The sequence below is a fragment of the Neocloeon triangulifer genome, unplaced genomic scaffold, assembly GCF_031216515.1.
Source record: "Neocloeon triangulifer isolate White Clay Creek 2 clone unplaced genomic scaffold, ASM3121651v1 ptg000013l, whole genome shotgun sequence".
NCBI lineage: Eukaryota > Metazoa > Arthropoda > Insecta > Ephemeroptera > Baetidae > Neocloeon > Neocloeon triangulifer.
This window is the reverse complement of record NW_026775555.1, coordinates 7,285,781-7,311,972: the sequence shown is the minus strand read 5'-3', so window position 1 is coordinate 7,311,972 and position 26,192 is coordinate 7,285,781. Positions and strand designations below refer to the sequence as shown.

Genomic DNA, 26,192 nt, shown 5'->3' with positions numbered 1-26,192 from the left:
TTTTTTATAATATGACATGGTCTTCAACACAAGTGCCACGTTATTTCACTTCATCCCCTTTGACAGGGCACCCCACTGATGTGTGTCGGATTTACCAAAGCAACTTTGTTTGCTAAGGAGCTTGCAAACTTTTACCGCGAATTAAAACTTGATCCAGAGCGAAACCTATCTCAACAGAAATTGACGTGGAAAGAAAGTTGTCGCTTCGGCAACAACTTTTCGTTCGGATACCAACGCGTGAAATCCACTTCAACAGGCGGGGGCACGTTTTTTTCTTCTCACAGAAGAAGTGGGCCCTTCAGTCGCGATTTAATCAATTTTCCCTCCACAGACTCTGAATAAAACCGACTGAAGAGCAAGCAAGAAGTCGTTCTCACGAGATGAAAATAAGAATCCTGGCCAATCGTTACTCAAGTATATACATTTTTTACATCGTTTCCCTGAATGTCGTGATTTGCCCAACCGTGCTATGTGTTGCCGACATGCATTTTATTGTATTAATATTTTTTTTTCGGTTCGGAGCGGTACTTGAACGCCGCGGTTGATTTTTTGTCAGCCTGTTCAAGCACGAAAGGAGGAAAATTTACTGCCTTTCCAGCAATCCGTGGACAAATTTCACTTGTGTAAGTACAAGAAAGGGATTTTTCTTGAATTTATGGCTTTCTCTCGTTCCCGAAATAACATTTTTTTTCTCTCATGCCGCGAAACGGATCCGCATTTTATGGCCGCGATTCCGGTGGCAACGTCATACTGACAAGGGAAAACGAGAGGAAGGTCACACGGCCAGAGGAATTCATAAAATACATCACTCGCTGATATGCAATACACAACAAAAGGCCCACTTTTATTGCCGTGCCCGCTAGCTTTTATCACGGACTTGCCCCGAAATGCCGTCGATTCTTTTATTTTTCTCTCCTTTTTATTTTTTATATATATTATTTTTCTCCCCGTCTTTCGAATTCACAGTACACGCCGCTATCTCCAGGAGTTATGCAAATATCATCATGAATATACGGAACATTAACCTTTTGAAACATGAAAGCAGCCGGAAAATTATGGCCTGAAATGTACGGCCACGCGTGCATGTGTTTTTGCCCGCGCTGTGTGTTTTCGGGATATTTGTGGGCGAAACGCAACTCTTTCGCCGCTTGTAGCGCCCGCAGTTATTTATCCCGCGAAAGGCTGTCACTGCCATTTATGCGTCGCGTCATATTCGAACCAACATGTATATTCGAACCCGGTGGTGCTGAGCGAGACCAAAAACAAGGTGGTTTTACCAAAGGACGACGGGATCGATAATTGCAGATATATCCGTGTTGTAAGCACAGACCGCAAAAGAGTTAAAAAGTTTTGAATCGTGGTTTCGGTTTTGTTTCAGAGTCAGTGGAATTCTTAAAATTATAATTAAATCCAGTTTTCAAAATTATCCAAATTTTTCTGCTGATTCATATAATTATTTTATTTCTAATTTAGTTTAAAAAAATGAAATATTTTGATTTAAAGAAATAGCAACATAATTGGCAATTTAATTTTTTTATTAAAATTCTAAATTGGCTTCACAGAGCAAACTCTGCTCGGTGGAAATAATTAATTTCCCTTGCACAAGTAAACACGTATGAAACTGCGTGGGAAATTTTAATCAGCAAAAACGAAAGTTTCAATTAACGCCGGCTCGAGCGATTTTTGCTCAGCACTTGCGAGCTCCCCAGCACTTTGGCTCCTGCGAGGCAATTAACTAAAAATTCCATTTCATCTCTCTCTCTCGCACACCGGTGCCATGCAAAATTCATTTCTCGCAGGTAAAGAGGTGCCATCAAAACTTTAAAAGTTGGGTGGCAACTTTTCGCCCGAGGCACAACGACACTCTCCCTTTTAGCCGACAAAACAGCGCCGCTGCCGAGTTTCGGGGCAAAACATTCATTTTTGGCCGGCGGATGCAAATTAAGACGAATGAGTCGGTTAATTACCCTTGAGGGAGCGGTTTGACACCGTGTGTGCGACAGAGTTACACGCTTAGCCAAGGTGGCCAAAGTATTAATATCGCGTACGTGCTGCTCATCCGGCCTCGTAAATAAATGTATGCATGAGCAAAGTTGGCGTCGCTCGGCCACCGAGGTGTGACAACTAAAGATCAATAGTCGTCGGCCTGCGCTGGCTTAATGTTGTTTGTTATTGTTGCGCCCAGAACAACCGACGAGTGTGTGTTTTTGTTAACTGGCAGGCGCGCGCGATACTGTGCCGTATTTCCTGCCCGCACGCCCGGTTGCATAACGGCACACGCACTCCAATTCGTTGCCGCACCTGCGAGCCCCGCTTTTCCCATTCCTCTCACGGTCCCCTGTATTCCACACAATATTTTTTGCACGGCACCATCGACTTTGTTGTTGTGTTCCGGGTGTAATTTACGCAAATGGAAATGTGCACTCATTTTAACCGACTGCGAAGCACTCTAGAGAGAGAATTATACAAAGTCCCATTACGGCTATACATGCATAAATGTACGCGCTGCTGCTGGAAAGTGCGAAATCAATGCGATCCTCTTAATCTACTGTACAGATAATGAAAGCGCGTGTGACAAAAATGGTTCCAATTCAAGTATTTTCAATTAAATTATTTTCCCAAAGTGCAAAATATATGTTTTTTTATACATTCTGAATTTGAAAATTTAGTAGTACTTAATTATAAATTGTGAGAGAGAAAAACCATTTAACACAATTTCTAAAGTTAAAATTTTTGAATATTTTTTAATACTATTTTTATCTTTATATTTTCTTATTTTCACTGTTTGGCAATTTCAATAAATTAATACTTCAAAATGTAGGCTTGAAATTCAAGAAATTTTTCTGAATATTCCGTATAATTTAAAATTATTCTTATTTTTCTTTATTGGTTCTTGAACTGCATTATTATTATCAACAAATATTGTGCAGGAAAACCACGTTAAATAAAATAGGTCTCCATTAACCGTATCTTTTTATCTTCGAGTTACTTGATCGTTGAATTGAAATAGATTCACCGGGAATCAAAAGTTGGAAGAGACCTTCCGTCAGACACGGCTGTTGCCACTGTTAGTCATGCAGATAAGTAGACTTTACGCCTGGCCTAACTTGTGTGAGAAGAAAGGTAGGTGAACCGACTGACGGAATGTTCTGCAAAAACTTTGCTTGTAGAACTCGTGGCAAAATGATCCAATTGATTTCAGTAATTCAGTCAGCTCTGCCTGTTCCGAGTGGGCTCATCATATAAAAATTGAAATTATTTTCTACCTGATTTGAAATTCACATAATAAACAATAATAATTTTAATTATTTGTCTTAAAAGGCCTTGGAAAATTAAAATGATATGCGTGTCAAATTTAAAGTATTTTAGAAAATTATTACACTAACTTTCAAAATTGTCTAAATTGACGCCTTGTTAACATCGTTAGATTTTATCTGCTACTAAAGGAAACTTTGTTATTTAATAACTTTGATAATTTGTATTAAAAAATAATTTACTAAAAAGAATTAAATTTTAAACTTATGTTATCAGAATCTCAATAAAAATTGGATTGTCTGGATAAGTTGCCGAGCCCTTTGTAAGCATTAGAACCAGATCCTTCTCTATCAGAAGTAATCAGTTTTATATATCACGACCAGCGGTCTGTGTTTTTTCTAGATTGACCATTTTCCACAGACGCAATTTAAAAGTGCTTCGAACAGAAGTGGACGCAGACAGGAAAATTAAATCGCTCCCGCTGGCACTTTTCTTCTGCACCATTAACTTTGTGCTGGCGAGCGATAAAATTTTAAGGCCTCCTTATTGACATCTACAACTCCTGTTTGCGGAAAATCGGCCCGAAATTTTTGGACCCTGATTTTTTTATAAATTCCTACCCACCAGTGGAGTTGATTGCACAAAGAAAAATGGGGGGTCGCGCGGATTAATCTTGAAATATGATTTTTTGAAATTTAACATGGCGTTTTATGGACATTTTTGTTTTTGGCGATTAAAAAAAATCTGCCCGAAATTTTTTGCTAAAAATTGCACAAGATGATAATTGAATGACCCTAAACAGATTGGCAGAAAAAAATTGGGGATTCATGGGGCAAAAATTTTACATTGGGCATATGGGAGATCAAAAAAACCTCTTTGGTACTCTTAGCATTGCAATAAGGAGTCCTTAATTACAGCCTTTTGCTTCACCCGATTCACTCTTCTAGCCAACTATTTATTATAAAATACACAATATCATGGGAGATTGAAACAATATTGAAGCAAAAGCAGCAATAGAAGGAAGAAAGCAGACAAAAAGGATTTTAATTACGAGCAGCTTTCAGCAAAAACGAATTAGAAGAAAAGCCGGCTCGATTTGAAATGCATTAAGAAATCTCTCGGGAAATCTGTCTGTCCACTTTCGAACGGTTCAAAGAATTCAGATTGGCCAATTATACCCAATCAGAATTCCGAGAATTTCCATTACGCTTCAGTTCTTCACGCAAACAACGCTCCGTCCGTTTAGTCTCATCGAATCGGAAACTCGTCCCGGGAAGGATTATTAAATTCCCTCGGCACATGCAGGAAGTATGCGTGCAAAATTCGTTCCAAAGCCATATTCGGCTCCCGAAGGACCGCAGATCTGGCAGCTTTTTCTTCTCTTTTATTAAAGTGTGGACGAGAGAGAAACAATCCCTCTGGGTCTGTATGCAAAAAGCGTAGCAGAATTTTTATTTAGGAGCCGCGTAATTTTTGCTCTTACATGCTGTGAGATACTCGTCGTGCAGAGAGAAAGAAAATAAAAATATGCTTGTATATTAAAATGAACCGTCGTGTGTAATTATTCCCAACAACGTATGACTACAAAATGAGACTGTTTGCTTGCATGCTGAGCCACCATAATAAGAAGAGGAAACATGTTGAGCTTGTAAAAATAACAGTTTAATGTCCTCGATGTAAAAATTTTAAAGTATACCCTCATAATCCTGGACGACCGTTAAAAGAAAATAGAATACTTGTTAAGGGCATTTTAAGGTGGCATATTTTAAGTTTTATAATTGAAATAATTATTATTTTTAAAGTACAGCCTTTTATGTATTATTGATATTATTTTAAGTATTAAAATATATTTTTGAATTTTCTAATTTGTCTAAAATAGACTTTTTCTTTTTTATCTCAAGTTGGCTTATTCTTTTACAAACTAATTTAGCTTTATCAAATTTATTTCAAATTTGCTTTTTCTAATTTAAGGTAAATTGACTTTTTCTACTTTATCTCAAATTATATATTTTTGATTTAACAATAATTTTTTTAAATTTATTTTAATTAAGCATGTTTGTATACATCAATTTTGGCTTTTTCTTATTTGGTCTTTAATTTAATTGAAATTATCTATTTCCAACAACTAACTTTCTTTAAATTGAATCCATATTAAAGCTTTTTCTTCCCTATCTTAATTTGGCTTTTTCTTTTGCAACGTAAATTAACTTTTTCTTTTTTATCTTAAATTGGCTAATTCTTATACAAACTAATTTAGCTTTATCAAATTTATTTCAAATTTGCTTTTTCTAATTTAAGGTAAAATTCACAATATAGCTATAATTTTATATATAATTGAATGCAACAAACTTATTTAATAACTTGTAAACTCAAAATTACTGCAAATTGACAATCTTGAAGAAAAATAAATATGAAATGTATATAAAAACTCACTCTTCGTATGCTGCAATAGATTATTTGCATTACCTAAGAAAAAAAGATTAAATCTAAATTTGCTTCAATGCGCTGAAGGGTAAACAAATTTAAAATATTTGTTTGATTCTTCTCTCCTTTTAAAATGCGAAAGTTGATATATATTTTTTTTTATGAATCTATAAATAATTTACTGCGCGACTTATTTTTGAATTCAGTCTAATCAAGTCTTTGATTGAAAGCTTTAAATGGGGGAAAAGAGCAGTTAATCACCCAAACGCTCAGCTGGAAAAAACGTAGCTTGAATTTTACAAACTTTTTGATTGAAAAACGTCGATGGCGAACGTAAGCTGTCATCTGCAGCAGATCGATTTGCTGCGGAAAACTGCTGCATTTAATCAGCAACCGCCGCTCTCCATTCATACCTTTCAAATAGAACTTCAAAATTCTAAACCGGTGTTGGCTTTTTGGAATAAAAAAATATATACAGGAATGAATGCAAAGGTTTTGCAATCAACGAGGAATTCATCCGCAGAGTCTCACAAATGCTGTTGAATAATTTTGAAATTTATTTCTCTAGAGTGAATTTTAAACTGCATTATTATTTTATCCACTTAAGTAACGAATAATTAATTTCCGGTGCCGCTTGGAAAGTGAATATATCCTCTGAAAAATTCAGCAGCTACTGAAAATCATGTCTCACGCACTTGAAACAGGATTTCCAAGCGAGATTATCCCTGGAGAGGGAAGAGAGGATGGAGTCGTCCCGAGTTGCACCGAAATGTGCGGTTCGTGAATAATTTATAACATCTCCTTAAGCACAATACCCGCCAGCACACCGAAAAGAGGATACTATGCGTGTGTGTGTTTACCAAAAAGAAGGAGAAAAAAATCAGAAAAGCCGGGATCCAGCCTCTCATCTGCTTGTCGAAATCGGATATATTTTGCACAATGCCTCCTCCGTGGAGTTTTTGGCACCGGCTTTTGCAATCAGCATCCGCCGTACTTGAAATAACAAGGCCGCCCGATTGCTCGTGCATCGAGCTGTGTGTGGATTTCCAGGGCACACGGAACAGCAAACACAGGGCAAACGACGGGCGCCCATTAAAAGACTCGCAATTATCTGCTGCCTTGTTTCGCGACGAGAGCTGGTTAAACAAAAAAAAATAAAGATAAATCAGTGCTCGCTCGCACAATGAAATGGATATTGTGTTCCACCCAATGCTACTGTTTGACAAAGATTTGCTCTCTGTTCAAATCTGGGGACTTTTCGCTTCAAATATGAAAGGTCGGAAACATTCAGCAAATTAAAAAAAAAATTATGACTATCAAATTGATTGAAAAATATATCTCTGGCAATTTTTACATAAAAAAAAAAAAATTTGGCACCTTCGTTTGCAAAAAAAAATTAATATTTAAGTACTAATTTTTTTAATAATCCTATTTATTAATAAGTTAAGTTTTAACAATGGCATTATGATTTGGAAGTTGTTTAAAAATTTAGAATTTGCATAGCTTTGGAATTGATAAAATATGAAATATTATTATAAATACAACCTCAAAATATAAAACTTCGTAATTTCAGAGTTTCCCAAGCAGCCTTTATTACCTGAAGACAGACGCTATGATTGCCTCCGCTCAGAAAAATTTTGAATTCATGCTTCAATAATTAAACCATTAAAAAAATCATTATCTTTAGAATCATCCAGGATTTTTGTTTAATTTTTAATTTCTTTTAGGATTTCATGAACATTAAATTCCGATGTCGATGTATAATGGTGACAATGAATTTGAATAACATTTTTTTTTAATTTAGCGAGAATTTTACAATTCATGCCCCCTAGCAATTGACAGCTATAAAAAATTCAAAATTCACTCGCAAGCTTAGGATGAACCGTTATTTGAAAAAAATTCCCCTTTACCTGACTTCTGATCAATCGTTGCGATTGAATCGAATGAAAATTGAGTCGGAATTTCAGCAGTTGATGCATGAAATCCTGTGGACCGTGTGAGCGAGCGAGGACTGGCTGTTGCTCGCTCGCATTACTCACCGTCGAATTTCGCTGCTCAAAGGGCACCATTTTGCGAAGAGAAATTGCGTGGTTTAGCAGGCACAAAGCCGCCGCCAGTTCCAATCAATAAGCCCTCGTAATAAATCTACACGGGTTTTGTACTAAAAATGCCCGGCCACTTATGCCCCAAAGGTGGCGACGAGAGAGAGAGACCGTATGAGATGTTTTATCCCCACTTTCTTCCTTGCGCGTGGTCAAACTTTTTTGCCCCTCGCCGATTTTCGCCTCTAAATCAGAGCGACAGCCGCGCTTTCTTTCACTATACTTGAAAATTTTTCACTAAAGACGTGCGTCGAGGGGAAAATGATGTGGTCAGTATTTTACCTTTCATGCACGCTGACCACGCCTTTTTTGTGTCGCTATCGAGCGTTTTAGGGCTCGACTGCAAAAAAAAATTATCACTCCATGAAACACTTTTCTGCGAATTTCAATGAATCACGTGTCACGAAGTCACAAAAGAATACATGTGTGCGGAGGCGTTTTGGGAAAATTGATTTTGTTCAATGTTGGCGTTTCGTTATTCCAAAGGAAAGATACGCATGGAAAAATTGTACAAAATTAATCACAATAAGATTCAATTTCCGTCCCATTTATCAATTAATTTAATCGACTTACAAGGAAATTTGTGACCATTCTATCATTATTTAGGAAAATGTATTTTTGGAAGGATAGATTTATTAGCAAACGCCAGTCGTGCAACACGAGTTAATTTTTTTTTCAAAAATTCATTTTTTCATTTGAGACTCTACTAGGAAACTAATGATTTTAAGTCACGAAAATATTCATTGAAAATCAACTTCAAAAATCTTCCGCAACAAATCTATGAAATTAAGGCAAAAGTTTAATTATTATTTTATTTATTTATTTTAAATTAATTATTAATTAGATTGAATTACTACATAATATCATATCAAGCCCTGGTGTTTAGTAAATCTTTACAAGAATCAATTCTAAAGAAAGTAAGGGATAATGATTAACTCAAAGATTTTAAATACTTTACCTTTCATTAGCAAACCCTAGTAAATTATTTTTTAAAATGTGAATTATTATGTATTTTAAATTAAACTGAAGATTTAAAGGCACAATAAAATAAAAAATTTAAAAAAATGTATGCTAAAATTATTATTTAAATATTTTAAATAATTGTAAATAAATAATAATATTAGTAATTAATATTTAATGATAACAATAAGACTTAACAGTTAATAAAATATTTGTATGTTTTGTTCACCTTTTAACATTCTAGAAGACCTCAGTGAAGATCAATATTGTTTATTAAGCCTTTCAACCAACTAAATTTAAACAATGCGAAATATTTTATCATCTCTGCTCTTAATTCAGAAACATATTCACAACTCAAAATAAAAGTGAAAGTTTGATCTTTCTCTGACATTTCTCGTTCTTTGGAGTGCTTTTCGCGGATGAAGTGACGAAATTCAACAAACTCTGACTGGCTGGCTCATGTTCTGCGAGCGTGGCGGAAAAGTCGGCCGGATGGAAAGTGGCAACACCCGTCAAAGTTACGGGCCCCTAGGATAAAACAAAATCAGCGAAGAGGAAAGTAATTGTGCTGCGGTGTCCTTTTAAAGACGCGACGCGCCCGCCCTGGCACCCGCCCGCGCCACTTGACCCTAATTATAATGTTCTTAAAAGGAAATAAAACACCCGCCGCCGCCGCAGCCGAGTGCACGGAGATAAGCAGCAAGCTCAGCAGAATAATTTCGGCCAGATGGGCCCAGATCGAGATTAATGCGTCGCACCGCGCACAAAAACAGCTTTCGCTGAAAATTTGTGTACCCTGCGGACCCCTGACGATGCAGGATTTCTAAAAAGAAAAGAAAATTTAAATTCTATTCAAATAGCAAAAGGATATAAACATTTAAAAAAAAAAAGATTTAAAATTTCAAGCCCTAGAAATTCCAGACTGTATTTGTTTTTATTCCTCTCAAAATATGGCAAATTTGAGGAAAAATTAACAAACTTTTAATAACAGAAATGACGTAAATTTAATTGTTAAAAATTGTATTCCTTCAGCAAGATTCATGTTTAATTTTTTTTATTTTCAGTAAATATATTTGCATGGAAATAAGAGTCCATGGAGATAATCAGCACGTTCTGAAGGATAATTCCGGTCGGCGCGCCAGATGAGCCCCAGATCAAGATTAATGCGTCGCACACGCATCTGCAGAAAATACTGCGCCGTGTTTTTTTTTTATCTTCCTGAGAATTTCGGTCTTTTTCCTCTTTCTCTCAGCCCCGGCGACAGATTGTTTTCCTTGAGCAGATTGAATCGGGCGGCCGGCGGCGGCTCGTCCCTTTATTTCTGTTGTATTGGGCCGATGGGATCGAGAATAGAGCCGCAAACAAAAACACGCCGAGCGCAAAAAATAAATGATCCTCCAGCGCATCCTGCCGCTCCACTGATGCTCCGATGTCATCATTTGGACCCGGCGCCGGTGAATGTGTGATTACGTCATGCGTCCGTTGCGAAATGCGTCCGTTTTTTCCCCGTGGCCATCCGCGGCTGCACGTACGAGCCACTCAATGGGACATGCCGCCGCTTTTTATCAAGCGATAATTACGCGCCTCATAAATATTTATGAATGCTATGCGCACAATTTTTTTCAAAAGCATTAATCAAGTGGATGTGCGGTGTGAATTACGGCTGTATCTGCACCTTTTTTTTGCAAATTAATGAGCACTTTTTTTAATTTTGTGAGGGATGATGAATAATAATTGCACTTTGGTCGTGCTTTTAAATTTATTTTTAAATTAATATATAATTTAATGGTTGCTTTTTCCTAAAATTAAATTCAATTTATTCATTTTGTATTTACAGCTGAAAAACGTGATTTTTTTTTAAATTGCAGCATCTAAATTAAAATTTCAAGTCCGTCTGGTTTTACTTTCAAATGCAACTGAATGGAGAATAATTAAATAAATAAATGTGGCGGCAAAGCTTATCAGTTTGAAACTCTAATCACCGAACTCCTGCCCTCTGCTTTAATCAACTTTTCAGTTCCGAATTTAAAATTGCGAATCATTTTCTTTTTTTCTTATTTGCATTTTAATTTAATTCAAATTTTAATAAGAAAATTACTACAGATAATTTTAACAAGACCTCTCAAGTTTTGATATTTTATTCTGGCTTTTTTCCGTTAAAAATATTAATATAAATTATAATTAATAATTGATAGGCTACGTTTTTTGGCGACTTAAGATTTAAAATAAAGCACCTTATTTTACACATTTTCGTCAGGATATGAAAAGGATAATTTCCCACAGAGAAACCGTTCCGTCTACATTATCAAAGGATTATAAAGAAATACAAACCAGCACTGGGAAAAGTTCACTATTTTCAGACGGGACTCTCGTGTTTGAAAAGCAAACATCCGTGGCTGGCAGGTACTTGTGAAATCAACGCGCAGTGTTTTATAATACGCACGGCTTGCAAATCCTCTCTCAAAGCACTAAAAGCAATTGTGCAAATCTGATTCAAACTCCAGGCAGGCTGACGTCGCCGCTGTTTGCATTCGGAATTAATCCTTCCCGCCAGTTTCAATTCCAGAGCCTTTCTATGCGTTCTACATAAATCTATCCGCAGCCCACGCCAAAGTGCACATTCCACACACACGCGCTCATAATTTCGGCCGTCCACGCGCACATGACACGCTGAAAACAAACACGAGTCGTTAGCTTTTGTCACGCAACGGACCGCTGACAACAATTAGCAGCCGACTAATAAAGTGCAAACAGTCCACGGCTTATTATTCCAACTTACGAGTTCGGTCCCTCTGAATAATTATTGTAAGGTTTTGCATAATCAGCTGAAAATAAAGGGGTTTATTCTTGTCATCCGATTAATTTATTTAGAGTGCCCAATTAATTATGTAAAAAATTTATATGGTTTAAAACTTTAAAACAGTTAAAAACACTCCAATTTTTTAATTACCAATCTTATAATTGTATTTATAGAATTATAAGACAGAGAAATTATTTATTTCAACTTTCATTTACTGCAATTGACTGTGAAAAATAGTTTAGGAAATGATATCATAAACGTTGCAAAATTAAAAAAAAAGCTATTTAAATGTTTTCTCTTTTATGAATTTTTGTATAACCGGTGAAAGATATTTGAATGCAATTCTAAACACACGAACCAATTTGAGGAGATCTTTTAGTGCATTAAATCAATTTTACTGTGCAAATGTATCAAAATTAAAAAGTAACACGCCATAATATATGGAAATAAATTTTCTTAAGAATTTGACTATTGAAATTTACATTCTATTTGATTTTTTAATTAATTATAAATTCTGTATTGACGTATAAGGCGTCACGACAATGTAATTACTCATTGCGATGAGTGTTGAAGTTCATAAAATTAATTTTTTTTTTATTGGTAACTCTTGCGTACATTTATTTTTTTATCATTTATAATATAAATGTTTTTAGTGATTAATTTATTTTGAATTAATTTTTGTATTTTGCGGTATATTGACTTGATGCAAGATGTGTATTTCAATGTATTGAATGGAGATAAAAAAAAAATTAATGAACAAATAAAATTCAAAATCATCACAGTAAAATTATTAAATTTAATTTACTCATATATTTTTCAAATAAACAAATAAAATTTAAAATATTTCCTTATTTTAATAAACAAAAACCAATCAAGGCAACGGCAATACATACAAAATTAGATTGAAAAAAATTATTTAATGTAATGAAACAAACTTCCTTTCTGTTTTTTTTTTATATTTTAGCAATATTTAAAAATAAAAACACTAAAATATGCATTGACAATGTTCGTTACTCTCGCTGCTCTTTTCGGGCTGCGCGACCGACAAACCCACTGCGGATTATGAATAATACCAGAGGCCAGGGGCAATTCTCGGCGGAGACTCGTCAGCAAAGCCGGTGCTGTGCTTTTGGCCTCGCGTCACGTCGTCCGTCGGCTCATCGGGATGGAGCTTGTGCTCTGTGTGGCACGCGGGAGGACACGAGCCACCCCCGGCGCTGCGCGAATCGCTGCTTTGAAGTCGAAAAGTTTTGCAGGGTCGCGTTTCCAAATCGAGTTTTCAGTGCGACACTGATCTATACACACTCGTTTCGCGAGAAAAATCACGACAATATATTTGACGCGGGCTGCAATTTTAAATGAAAAAAGCGCCTCTTACAAGCAAAGGACCTGGCGGGCTTAAGGAGGCGCCATGTTTTATCTCGCAAAGGCGGCGGCATGAAAGATGAGGCGCGCATATTTTGCATGGACTTTGCGCCCCGGTGTCAAATAGGATGGGGCGAAATTATCTTATTACGTAAAACGTGCACTCGCTCCTGAGCTGATATATTTCATATTCCTCATCATCCGCGTGAAAAATGACGAGAGCGCTGCTCGGAGCTTCTCGGCCGATAAGAAAGGCCACGCCAGATTTTCTCGCGCTTGATGAAAATGTCTCCAGGAATTATTGTGCCTATTGTGTCAAAATTCATTCCTCTCTTTTCTCGTCTGGTTCCTCCGGGCCCTAGATAGTGAATTTACTTCTGCACAAAGGCAGCCGTTTTCGATTGAGAAGGAAAGATTGCGAACGGTCGATGCGGATGCGTTCCGTGCACAAAAGGAGCCACGAATTATCTTCCGAGAAAAAAATTGAATTATGTCTGTTTTGCTCTTCCCTTCATACCAAAATCGAATCGATGGAAACGAAATTGGAGCTCAACTTTCTCGCATTCCAAAATTCAATTCCGGCCAAATTGAAACACGCAATTTCGCATCTTCTCCAGTTTCCGCGCTGAATAATTCCACTTCAAAATCTTTTAATACTTTATTTCCCCCGAGCCGAGTGCGGGGGCCAAACTGCGAAATAATATGCAAACGAAGATGGGATGAATGAATATTTACGCAGCATTAAAATTCATACAAAATGCGCGTCGGCATAATTTGGCGGCATCAAAACACAGAGCACGTCGCAATGTCTCCAAAGAAGGATGGAAGTAGCGCAGTGGCCCTTTCTTCTTCTCGTCCCGCGCGCGCCCTTAAATTATAATGCTCACTCACTATCGCCCATTTTTATTACACACTTTGCGCTGTCAGGCCGCTTGAATAAATGGACGGATGGAGAGCATGATTAAAATTGCCGTATAATAAAATTTCAATTACGCCCCGGCCATATGTTATGGCCTCCTTTTAGGACACACAGGCAGAGAGAGAGAGAGAGCGGAAAATGAGAGACGAGCCAGAAAGAAGCCCTTTCAAATCTGCCCTCCTTCTCATGATGATGATGATGATAATAATCATAAAGGAGAAAGAGAGCTCAATGGTTTATTTACTTGACTGTCGAGCGTGAAAAGGGAACCGCGAAGTAGAATGCTTTTTATACACACAGAGAATTTAATTTAAGAAGACCGAGTTTAAGAAAGAATTTTTCTTATTAATAACTCTCCGAGTCACAATAAGTGGAGAGGATTCTCGTCCAATTGCAGAGAATTTAATTGGCTGTTCACGTGGAAAGAGCACTTTGCTCAGACCCATTATCACTTTTTATCGTACCGGTCAAAAATATATATGTTTGGACCGTTTTAAGTTACCGAGTTAAAAATCGTTTCCCTTTGAGCGTGGGTTGGCGAACACCAATCATCCGACGAGTGCGGCTCATTTGAATAATTCCAGTTGAATCGGGCGGCCTTTGTAATTTATCAAAATTCTCTCTTCTCTTTGCGGCTCTCTCGCTCTTTCTCTCAGCGCGGAAAAGCTGCAAATGCCCACATTTGTAATTTAAATTCACACGCCGCTCAGCTCTCGATTGATTATGCGCAAAAGTTCTATATTGCATGAAATTATAATAAATTTAGTAATTCCCTTCTAGAAATTCAGGCAAAGAAGAGATTGATGTGTACTTTCGCAACAAAATTATTTTCTAAATATTCAAAAGGAACATTTATTATTAATCCGAAAATAATTTAGCTTTATTAGATCAAAATTTTAGGTTAATTTGAGAATTTACGTTGAAATACCCCAGTTAAGAGTATTTATATTACGACTTAAAAATACACAACCTGATATTTAGAATAATCAAAATAAGATCTTCCAGCTCCTTCTCAATGACCGCGGAGAAAAATTAGTACGAAATTTCTGGTTCATTTAATTCAATTCGTTTACAGAAAGTGCTTTTGAATAAGATCTGGTTTGTGTGCGCCATTTTTTAGTATCAATTTGGCTGTAATGTAATAAAAATGAAATAGGAATATGAAAATAAGAAAGGCCAAGAAAGAAGATGGTCTGTGTGTTTTACTGATATATTTGATTATATAAAAAATTTGTATGAATAAGAAATGAACGTTTTCTTTGTCTCGACTCTACTTTTAAGTGAAACACGTTGCGCAATGTGGCAAACCTAAAATACATTCAGCATTTCTTTCCTCTGAAAAACTTTTCTCGATTTGCTCCGTATTTATTTTTATATTATAGGCAAGCTCTAAAGACGTTTTTTTTTGTTCCCGGAGAATATCTTAATTTTTAAATGCATTCAAACGGCGGCGGCAGCAGGTTGAGCAATAAAAGCGGATCTCTGACTTGACGGCTGTTCTTCGTAACAGCGAAAAGCACTTTCCAAAAATGAAGATCCAACTTGTCAGCGGCGGCGAGAAAAGACAATTTCCTCGAGCCTGCGGAAAAACGAGGCGTCATTAGCGAAATGGCGAACCGCAACTGCTACAGAATAAAAGCACGGCCGAGAGTGTCCTTCGGAGGGTGTGGCCGTCGACAAAGGTTGACGTGTGCGGGGAGCAGAGAGCGAGCGAGCGAGCGGCGGAATTGTTTTGCCTTTTCTGCGAGCGGCCTCATGAAAAAAAGATTTTCTCATTTCCACGGCTGAAATTAAATTTTCATTACAAGCCGCCGACGAATGTATGCGCTCGGCACAACGCCTTCCGACTTGAGTCAGCACAAAAGCGGCTTTGCTCGTTCGTAAATAATTTAATTTATATCACCGCCTGCTAATTAGCAATTTGAGCTTATGCCAGTGTTTGGAATTAGCCCTGCGACGGACACATTTTGGCGGGTGGCGGTTTTGCCGAATTACCCGCGCTCGGCGAAATTGGCTCTTGGACGTTTTAAGGAAATTGTATTTTTGCTGCTTGGGTAAATTGAATTTTTTCCTTTCATTCCGGGTAAAGTGTTTATTGTTTCCTTATTATAGGAACATGAAAAGTAATGATGGTGTTTCTTTGTGATGAGTTTTTGGTAGTTTTAATAGTGATGTTTAAAATTTCATTTTAAAAAGCATTTCACTTTGAATGTTAAATGGAGAGAAATATATTTTTAACCATAAATTATAAGCTTTAAAAAAAAAATTAATTAAATCTATTATTTATTTTATCAGTGCAAGTTGAACCTATCTAAATATAATATAGACTCTTTCAATTTTCTGTCGCTTTTTATAAAAATTAACAATTTTCTGAAGCTCTAGGTCGATTTTAGTTACGTTAATACAAGAATTGTGTTTTTGAAAAAAAAGTGAGGAATTTTTTTTTATTTAGGCCTGTTTATTATTTTGTTCAGTTTTTAATTTTTAATTATATCAAACCTTCATAAATTATAAGGTGAAATACCTTTTTTCCTGAATGCACAATCTCCTCTTTTTGAACAATTTCATAATGAAAACATTCACAAATTCACAGGGGGATGTGTCATTTAACTGTTTGAGAGCAAAAGCCGAATTGTTTGCGTAAAACTTACAATATGGTCGCAGTTTGTTGCTGACATTGGTCGGCGCGGCTTTTAAAGTTCAGCACCATAACAAACAGAATGGCAGATCAGCGAATTAAACCGAGCCGCCGGCGGCGCACAGATTTGCAACACCCCTGCCAACCGGTGCTCTTTGTGAAATGAAATGAAACAAACAAAAACACACGGAACGAGAGGCGGCGGTGATTAAAATTTCCAGTCGCGCCGCCGCTCGGTCCACACACACGTCCATTTAATTATTAAATTCTCAGCAACACCCGGGCCAGTTGGAGCAGAAAGAGTGCAACGTGTGCAGCCAAACCACACCGCGCGCGACTGGGTTAATTAAAAATGAGCCCCGGAGCAAAAAGCAATTTCGGTGCAAATTCCAAAATAAATCTCGCCCGGCGCGCTCTTCATCAGCGCCGAGTGCAAATTGTCCAAAATCCAATCTGAAATCGCGAGCGTAACCGACACAATAGTGCATATCAAATTTAGAACCCTCTCACATATTCGCTGGAATCCGGCCTGGTTATTATCAGCTAGCTTTAATTAGAGCGGCAATCCTCTTAGCGGTTCATCATCTTGTTGGAAATGCTTCCGATGAGCAAATTGAGTAACTCGACACATTATAGGCTACATTAGTGCTTTGAAAAGCCATTAACGTGTGTGGGCGGTAATGAATTTCTTGGGAAATTTCCTGCACAGGTGGGAGATTCCCGGAAAGTTCACTTAATCGTGACTAATAATTCATTATTGCAATTTTAATTATCAGCGCATATTTAAATCAATTATTGGAAATTGCAACTTTTGACAATTATTGCATTATAAATTTTCTATCCCATATATTTGCATTCAGCGTGTGTGCGAAAAATCTACGACTGATTGTGAGAGTTTTTGGTAAGGATTGCTGAAAAACTGCGCAAGTTTTTTAATACCTGTTTATTTCATTACGGCAATATAAATTTTATGTCAAATGGTGAATCAAAAAGTTTCTTAAAACAAAATTTGCTAAAATTATGCGAATTTATATTCAAAAATTTAAAAAAAGCTTTCATTTTGAAGTGTTTTTCTTCAAATAATACCAAATATACTCCATCTTGTCATTTCTGTATTCGGCATCGCAATTTTTATTTGAAAATTCATCTTTCAGCTACTTTTTTTTTCAATTCCATGTTTTTAAAAGTCTTTCACCCATGCCAAAATGATTAAATTTGCACTTTACCTTTTCAAGCTAATCAGAAACTGCTATAAAGCTCGACAGACGTACCTGGAAAACAAGAAATTCATATTTTAGAACATAAAACTTGAAAATTATAGCACTTGGTCTTAAAAAAATTGAGTTTCAAAAACACTTCCTTGAAAGGCTTGAAGTTAACTATAAATAGTCTTTTATGCAATTTAAAAAGCAATATCTTAACGGAGAACATTTTCACTAACGTCAGCTTGTTACGACTTTTATTGCAGACTTTTTGGGGGAAAGCATCTATTTATCTGAAAATCTGCGCGTTACAATATAATCTACTGGATAAAAGTGACGGCCGAATGGGGGCCATCAAAATTTTTATAGCCCTGCGGGGTAAACCGGAGCCTTCGCTCTCGTTTCCTTTTTCCAATCTAATAAAATCTGGCGATTTATATTCCATATAATATGCTTTCCACCTCATTTACTCACAAACATCTCCTCATCAATTTCCCCACGGAATTTTTGTTTTTAAGGAAAAGAGCAGCTCTTTTTAATTCTTGTGTCTAAAAAGGATTACATTTTTACCGGATTAAAAATGCACCTCACGACTGAATCACTGCGAAGTAATTTAGAGTTTGCTGAGCCATGGCGTTTAAAGTGCATCTCTGAGTAATCCCGCGGCATTAAGTCTGTTACAACAACGGTGGCTGGAAGAAGAAGAAGAAGAAGCAGAAAAACGAAACACCCCTCTTGTGGATACACAGAGGCACCTTATACTCCTCTCGCTTGTTATTGTTAACATCTGTGCATTCTCACCCTCGGTGGAATTTATTATCTTATTTCCACTGCTCTGGGAGTAAAAAGTAGGTTGGTAGGCTCTTGAATCCTCCATTTAGACACTGAGAATATAAGGAACTATATTTTAGAGCTGGATATTTCAAAATGTGAATTCTTTATTAGGTTAATTTCCTTTTATATTGAATTGGCCGAGCCGACATCAGTAGACTTTCCAAAATATGTTTTTATATTTTGCCAAATATTCAGCTCATTGAGTGATTTATTTTCCAATTTCAAACTAATTAAAAAGTACTTGATTTTATTTTAAAGTAGTGATGATTAAATTTAAAATTGAAGTTGAAATTCTTTGAAAAGGTCAAAGGCTTAAAAAAATTTAAAACTAATTATAGACTAAATGTTCAACATTGAAATTTTATAAAATTCCTTATAATAGGTGACTTTAAGTGTGTTTTAAGGTGATTCAAAATTAAAAATTTAATTGAAAAAAGGTAATTAATAAATAATTTCATTCATTTATAATTTACTTTGAATTAACTTGTAATTGATTTCAAAATCTGTGGTTTAAAGAGGAATTTTACAAAACAATTTTATTTCACAATCCGTCTCCATCACGACGTTTACCACGATTCAATAGTTAATTTGCAGATTGTCGGTTTTGAAAGCTCTGTGTATTATTTGTTCAACGCAGTGATATTTCCAATCAACGGGTTTTGTGGATATGCCAGTCAATTACAGTAAAACAGGACGGCATTATTTACGCTGCTCAGCTGCTAATATTGGCGCCGCATCTGTTGACCAAACGCAAACAAAAACAATACAGGACAACAAGCAAGAATTTTGTAATCATCCGTCTGGTTGTGCCGGGCCTATTGTTTGCGAATCCACAGGGCTAAATAATTATTTCCTTCCTCCTAAAACTTTGCAATAGTTTGTTTCGGAATAGTGTGGAAATTAAAACAAAGGACTTGATGGAAGAGGAGCGAACAAAGGCCTTGAAAACCGGACAATTGAATTAGCCCTCGAGAGCTGTGCGAATAAGTGCCGCATTTGCGAATTGCGTGGAAAACTCGCAATCAGAAGCGGGACTACTACTTTTTATTCCGAATCTCCACCCGGCCGCTTTCGACAGGAAAGTTTTTAAGTGGCGGTTCTCTGCACAGGAAATGTTGAAGTTTGTTCGGTTCTCGCCGGTAAATGAATAGAGGAAGAAAAAAAAGGGAAAGGTGCTCCAAACTCCAGACGGGGCTTCAATAAATATTCTGTCCACGGCAAATTGGCCCGGGCTCCTTTCACTCTGATCAAAGAGCTATTTTTGCCAAGCAACACAACTTTTACACACGGAATTTGTTAACCAACATGATAATAATAAGAACAAGTTAAATTTTCGGTATTGCTTTTAGAGTTGCACGACCCAAGACAAAATAACAGTGCTGCCCGCCCAGGCTGAAATGAATTTTTGATTCGGCTTCTAAAGAAAACATGCCGGGGAATGACTTTCAGCCGCTCTTGCTATCGATTTTGCTTCCGTGCTTTTACAAAAGGGTATGTGAGGCTTTTTTGTCTTTTCACATATACAGCTCCACGAATGAATTGCACAAGGCAATTTCCAAGTTAATAACAGGCAGAATTCTTTCAGGAATTTTTAATAAACTTTAGAACGAAAACGGTATGATTAATTTTTCTACAAAAATAGCATTGATAAAAAGGAGTTATGAAAAAGAAAATAATCGTTTCAAAATTTGTTCCTGCAGAGAATGTTTAAACTAATCTAGACTATTTCTTATATACAGGACATGATTAAATTTTAATTAATCTGTTCCACTCTAATATAAATTAGAAATCAGGGAATCTGAGCATGAGCTGCTCATGAGCAAGATTGAGCAAAATTTTGCTCATGAGCAGCCTTGAGCAAGGGTTCGTTGAGCATGCTCATGAGCAGATGCGATTGAGCACCCTCCGAGGTGAGCATGCTCATGAGCAGACAAAGTTGAGCACCCCAAAAGTGAGCATGCTCATGAGCAGACGAAGTTGAGCACCCTCTGAGGTTAGCATGCTCATGAGCAAACGTAGTTGAGCACCCGGAAGTTGAGCATGCTCATGAGCAGACGAAGTTGAGCACCCCATAAGTGAGCATGCTCATGAGCAGAACTATTTGCTCAATAATATCCCCTCATCTGCTCCTATGTATTTTTCTCCCTGCAATAAATAGGAATTAGGAAATCATAAATACATAGTGAGACGAAGAAAATCCAGCGTGAGGTGCTCATGTATCGTCTCCAATACATTATCCCCATATCCTTCAAAAACTTCAGTGGCCTTCAGCCGCTCGCCGACTGCCGCCGCCACCCTCTCGCTGCTTCCCCTCTAGTCCTCTACTACATAGTTCCGCTCTGCCTCCTTTATTATCATGTGCTCCTGGCATTCATTCCTTTTTCAAAGACCCAAATAATCCAAGTATTAGAGCGCAATATAAAAATTAATTACGTTCCGACTAAAAATAAAATAAAAACTTTCCCCACTTTACTTATAAATACATTTGACTATTTAAAATCTCAATTTTCTCTTTTTAATTTTGGATTTAAATATAACCTTCAGTATTATAATTAGATTCTAATGAGAACCATCACATATTAATTCTTTTATTATTTTTATGTTTTAATTTTATGATATTTTTGGCCACTTTTAATTTATTATGCAATTGGATTATTAGGAGAGTAATACAGAAATTGTCTCCTCATATAAACTTGAGCATGAGCAAGATTGAGCAAAATTTGCTCATGAGCAGCCTTGAGCAAAGGTCCGTTGAGCAGAGCATTGAGCACATGCAAGTGAGCACCCTGAAAGTGAGCATGCTCATGAGCAAATGCGATTGAGCACCCTCTGAGGTGAGCATGCTCATGAGCAGACGAGGTTGAGCACCCAAAAATTGAGCATGCTCATGAGCAGACGTAGTTGAGCACCCGAATAGTGAGCATGCTCATGAGCAGACAAAGTTGAGCACCCCAAAAAGTGAGCATGCTCATGAGCAAAACTGGTTGAGCAGATGAAAATGCTCATGCTCAGAAACCCTGTTAGAAATTAATGAATTATTTTTCACGAGCAATTAGTATTTTGTCAACATATTTTTTCAATAGACTTGTCCGTCTGATACAGTTCTTATAGTAATGATATTATTCAGTAGAATTAAAATCAGGAGCTATTATAAAATTTTAGCAAAAATTTTCTTTAAAATATTATGTTATTAATAAAGCTTATTAACAAACATTTTTTTCATTATCCAAGAAGAACATTTTAAAACATGCAATTCTTTAGAACTGCTTTTTATTAAAATTAATATGAACGGAGAAACATTATTCATATTTATTAATTTTAATCTCCCTACTTTTGGATTCGCCAACAAGGATTTCCTCTCACCATAAATCTTAATTTCCCTTCTCGGCTTCTCATATCAATCCGACGTCACATTTAATTCAACTTTTAATCATTCCGACGGGGGTTGGAGCGAGACCACTCATTAAAAAGTGTGCTTTCTCTGGCTTCTCTCACTCGGTGCATTCACTCGTGATGAATAATTAACGCGAAATCGAAGGCGCGCGCGCGCGTGCAGCGGCCTTTTAGCGACCCCTTGCCAAAACAAATCTGGAGAAGCCGCGGGCTCATCAATTATGGGCTAGAAATTTTGCAGGCGGCGCACGCTGGTTCACCCACATTCCCTCTCACGTGATATTATTTGTTTGAATGTCAGCCAGCCGAGAGAGAGAAGAGAAGAGAGCGAAAGGCTGCTCCGTTTTGTCTGCATGCATTATGCACAAAACCTCGGCTTTCTTCAGCCGCGCCTCATTGAATCGCGAAAACACACAGCACAGGATAATTCACATAATGGCTGACGTCAGTCATATCGGGTAAATATTTGCTCTAGCCTGAGACCTGCCACCGCCTCATTCCCTATTAATGGGCACATCATCAAAGCCCGCCGAGTAATGTGCTTTCGAGCTCGGCGGCGACATGCATATGTGTAAAGGATGAAGACAGGTAGCACGTCGTCGTTTAACTACTCGGTACTCCAGCCAAATATGTATAATTTTTTTTTCTTTGAAGCTTTTATGTGCCTCGAAGAGAGACTCACTTATTCAGATTTACGACGATCGTTTCAGATATTGCCGCGGCTTCTGTTTGGTCTATGGAAAACCATCAAAAGGGGATTTGCACGCGAATATGAATCGACTGTGTCGTGGTTGGATCTGCAAATGTCGCTCTTTGGCTTTTGAAATTGAGGAAAGGTCAACGCTAAATGTGATGGTCAAGCTTCCAGTCGACGGATTAACTTTTTTATTTCGTCTTCTGTGAAAAAATCTTAACTTAATATCTCCAGTCAAGCTAAAAACCTTCTCTTTCAACGCAAAGACACCACTATTTTTCTTGTATTTTTTTAGTTTAATTTTTACTAAATAAACTATAAAAGAGGTTGATCTAAACATATCATGCGAATTAATGTTTTTTAGTAGAATTTAATTCAAACAAATGGAATGTTAAAATTTTAAATTAATTTAATGCTTATTTAAAATCTTTTATTTCAATTTTCCTTTTCTCATTTTTATGCTCATACCCAATGAAAATTTTTAAGTATACACCATCATAAAAGGGATAAAATAGAATCTCTAATTGTAAGTTCATTTCAAACTTCTAGTTATAATAAATCGGCAATTTATTTATTCTGATTTTATTACAACCCTGATCCATCTCTATGTAATCCAATTTCATAGCAACTTTTCCTCCACAGCAATCTTGTCTGCTACGTGGAATTTCATTTGGAAAAAAAATTACTTGTACCTAGAGCATCAGAAGCTCTTCCGCCATCGTTTCATTTTAATTCAGCTGCCGCTTAATCAATCTCTGTCATCCGAATGGAAGCTTTTTCCTGATTTTATTCTCCAAGTGAAACTTTTCCGCTTTTCCGCCGCATTTAGGACATATTTTTTGACCTGAAGTGAGGGGAGAATCGGCCTCATCTTTCATGTTGCGTGTCCAATTTGGCCATAATTTCCATCCCTCTTGCTCACATATAAAAGCAGACTTTTACTACTTGCTTCTTCCTGAATAAAATTCCCCGAGACGAGCTTTCAAAACACTCGCAAATAACAATCAAATGCCTGGGGAAGCTGCCTTTGAATTTGCAGCCGCCAGTAGGCAAACCGACTTTCTCTCTGCGAAACGCGTACCTGCCAACCGCACTACTCTTGCTTGCGAATTCTCTGTTTGCGTTGCCGTTGTAATAAACGCAAGCAAGGGAGAGAGAGAGAGAGAAATGTGACAAACACAAAGTGTTTCTATTCACAAAGTATATAGCCTCTCTCTCTCTTTGCATGCGCTAAGTAGTGAAGAATTGCGCGTCGCTGCTTTGTTTCATTCTGCGGTCTGCACAAAGTGCTGGCAGAGCAGGCGCAGGACCGGCGCAGCTTTCATGTCAAAAATGCTGCTATCAACAGCTGTGACGACAGAATATCACCCGCAAAATGACAACGAGTGCTTTTGGCGTCCGACATTTTTTTCGCCCGCAAATAATCAAATTGTCAGCATCTCCCAATTTGCGAAACAACCGCAAAAAAAAACAACAACAAGTGAACAGAGATATAAAAAATAATGTAAAGTCAGCGGGCGGAATTTCACGGCCCGATAAGCTGATATGTTGACTAAAATAATGTGACCACAAAAATGTTTGAAAGCAAGCAAAAAATTTAATTTTTTAGTACAAACTTAATAAAAAAAAATTAACACAAAACAATTGCAATATCAGTGAAAAAATTTAATTTTTTTTCCTTCGAAGAAAATTCTTGGATGATTAATATTTTATTCTCCATTCCATTTCCTTTTTACTAAATATATTCGCTTGAATTATGTAAATATGATCAATTCGTTAATTTCTTCAAATTCACATTTGTTGTTCTTGCTTCTTTGTGATAATAGGCTTTCGCTGTAATTGAGGTAAATGATGTTCAACAATGAGTGAATTATATTTAATTTCACACTATAGAAGATGCTATGATACAATAAAAAGCAGGAATAATAAAATAGTAATAGGAGTAATAATAGTAACAATAATAATAATTATAAAAATTTATACAAATTACCATATAAAAATTTATACAAATTACCATATAAAAAAGGAACAAAAATTTAAAATATAATTATTATAAAATAGTGCAATAAAATTTTGTTTAAAATTCAAGTAAAACAATCCTAGCATTTATTTTTCATTTTTTTATCTTATTCTAACGGTAATATACTTGATTGGTGAACATTTCGCTAAAAAATCAACATAATTTCCCAAAAAACTGCTCTCATCAACAAAATGTAGACGACACATTTTTGGTAAAGATTAAGTTTCATTAACAACTACAACAACCCCCTTAAAGAGTTTAAACCAAAATAAAGCCTGACGGATTTTCGGCGACGATGCAATCATGAAACTAGTGAAGTATCAAGAGCACACTGTAATCCAATGGGCCATACTTTCAGATGATCACAAGAAGGATCTTCTTTGCTCCACACAATTGGAACGCCTTTTTGTCTTTGCGAGCCTTTAAACCATTCGCGATAAAATCAGCAAAGCGTATTATGCGCAAAATTGTTGTTTGCCAACTCGCAAAAGCGTGGCCGGCCCATCAAGGGTGCAATAATTCTGGTCGCAAGCAGAATATGCAATTTCGCGCACAAATACCAGCGCAATAACACTAACTTTCGCTCCAAATTTAGTGCCGCGCGGCCCAAAATGTAAGTACGATTAACACCCTGAGAGCAGACACAAAGCGAATTTATCTGGCAATTCCATCTCTCTCTCTCTCCATTTATGCATACAAAAGCGCTCGCCACGCACAAATATCGCCCATCAATAAACACGACGGGGCGAGAAAATGCGCGGCAATTTGGTCTCCGCGGCGCATTATAATTTGGCAGCCGGTGTGTTATTTCATATTTATTAATACAAAAGAGCCGAATAATTCGCTCACAACCCATATTTATATTTATATCCATAATGCATGGATGTGGATTTCGACCGCCTAACCTTATCATGCAAATTAAGTTTACCATCAGCAAAAAGCGGCGCCGGCAATAAAAATAGCCCCGGCCCGTCCGAAAATTGTTTTTTTTTCTGCTGCCCATGCATGTAATGAACGATACACGCGCACTTTTTTAAATTAAAAACCACCATCTGTTGGCACTAAAAAGCTGAGAGAGGTTATTTTTATATTTTTGCCGACTGTCGTGGGAATAAATGAAATATCAATACAGGCGGCAGGGACTGAAATTATTTCCTGTCGCGCCGACAGCTTTGCGAATTATTATTTTCTATACTCTCTTTTCGACTTTTTCGAATGATTTATGAACCTTTTTGGCGACATAAATATTTGCTATCTCAGCCTCCGAGATTGTATCTCGCGAAAAGAAGAAGAAATTGCTATTTGAAGATTTTCTCTGCTCTTCACTCTCGTAATGAAAAGATCGCGGAGCTGCAGAGAGACGAGACGCCCAGATGATCTCTGCCGTATTGAAATTTGCCCAAGAGACTTCAGGTTCATCGGGGGAAGTGCAAGAGAATAAGCACTTTCAATAATTATTGAAAAAACGTACAATGATGATAAATGAATTCAATTTGCTCAATAATTATTTTCTTGTATGACGTTAAAAAGTGGTGCAATTTTTTGCAATCTATTTACAAGGAGAAAAATAACAAGTGAAATTAGAT

General features: G+C 36.8%; 1 protein-coding gene across 3 annotated transcripts in view; it reads right to left on the bottom strand.

Moving 5' to 3' along the window:
• The window catches only part of LOC132199000 (protein artichoke), a 94,638-nt gene that overhangs the window by 34,796 nt on the left and 33,650 nt on the right, over positions 1-26,192 (bottom strand). For 2 of the 3 annotated variants that reach the window (XM_059623369.1, XM_059623368.1), the window contains exon 2: positions 17,690-17,734. The exons of the other annotated variant lie outside the window; for it this stretch is intronic. The gene's annotated coding sequence lies outside the window, so the exon portion shown is untranslated. The remainder of the gene's footprint in view (positions 1-17,689; positions 17,735-26,192) is intronic. 3 annotated transcript variants of the gene reach the window in all.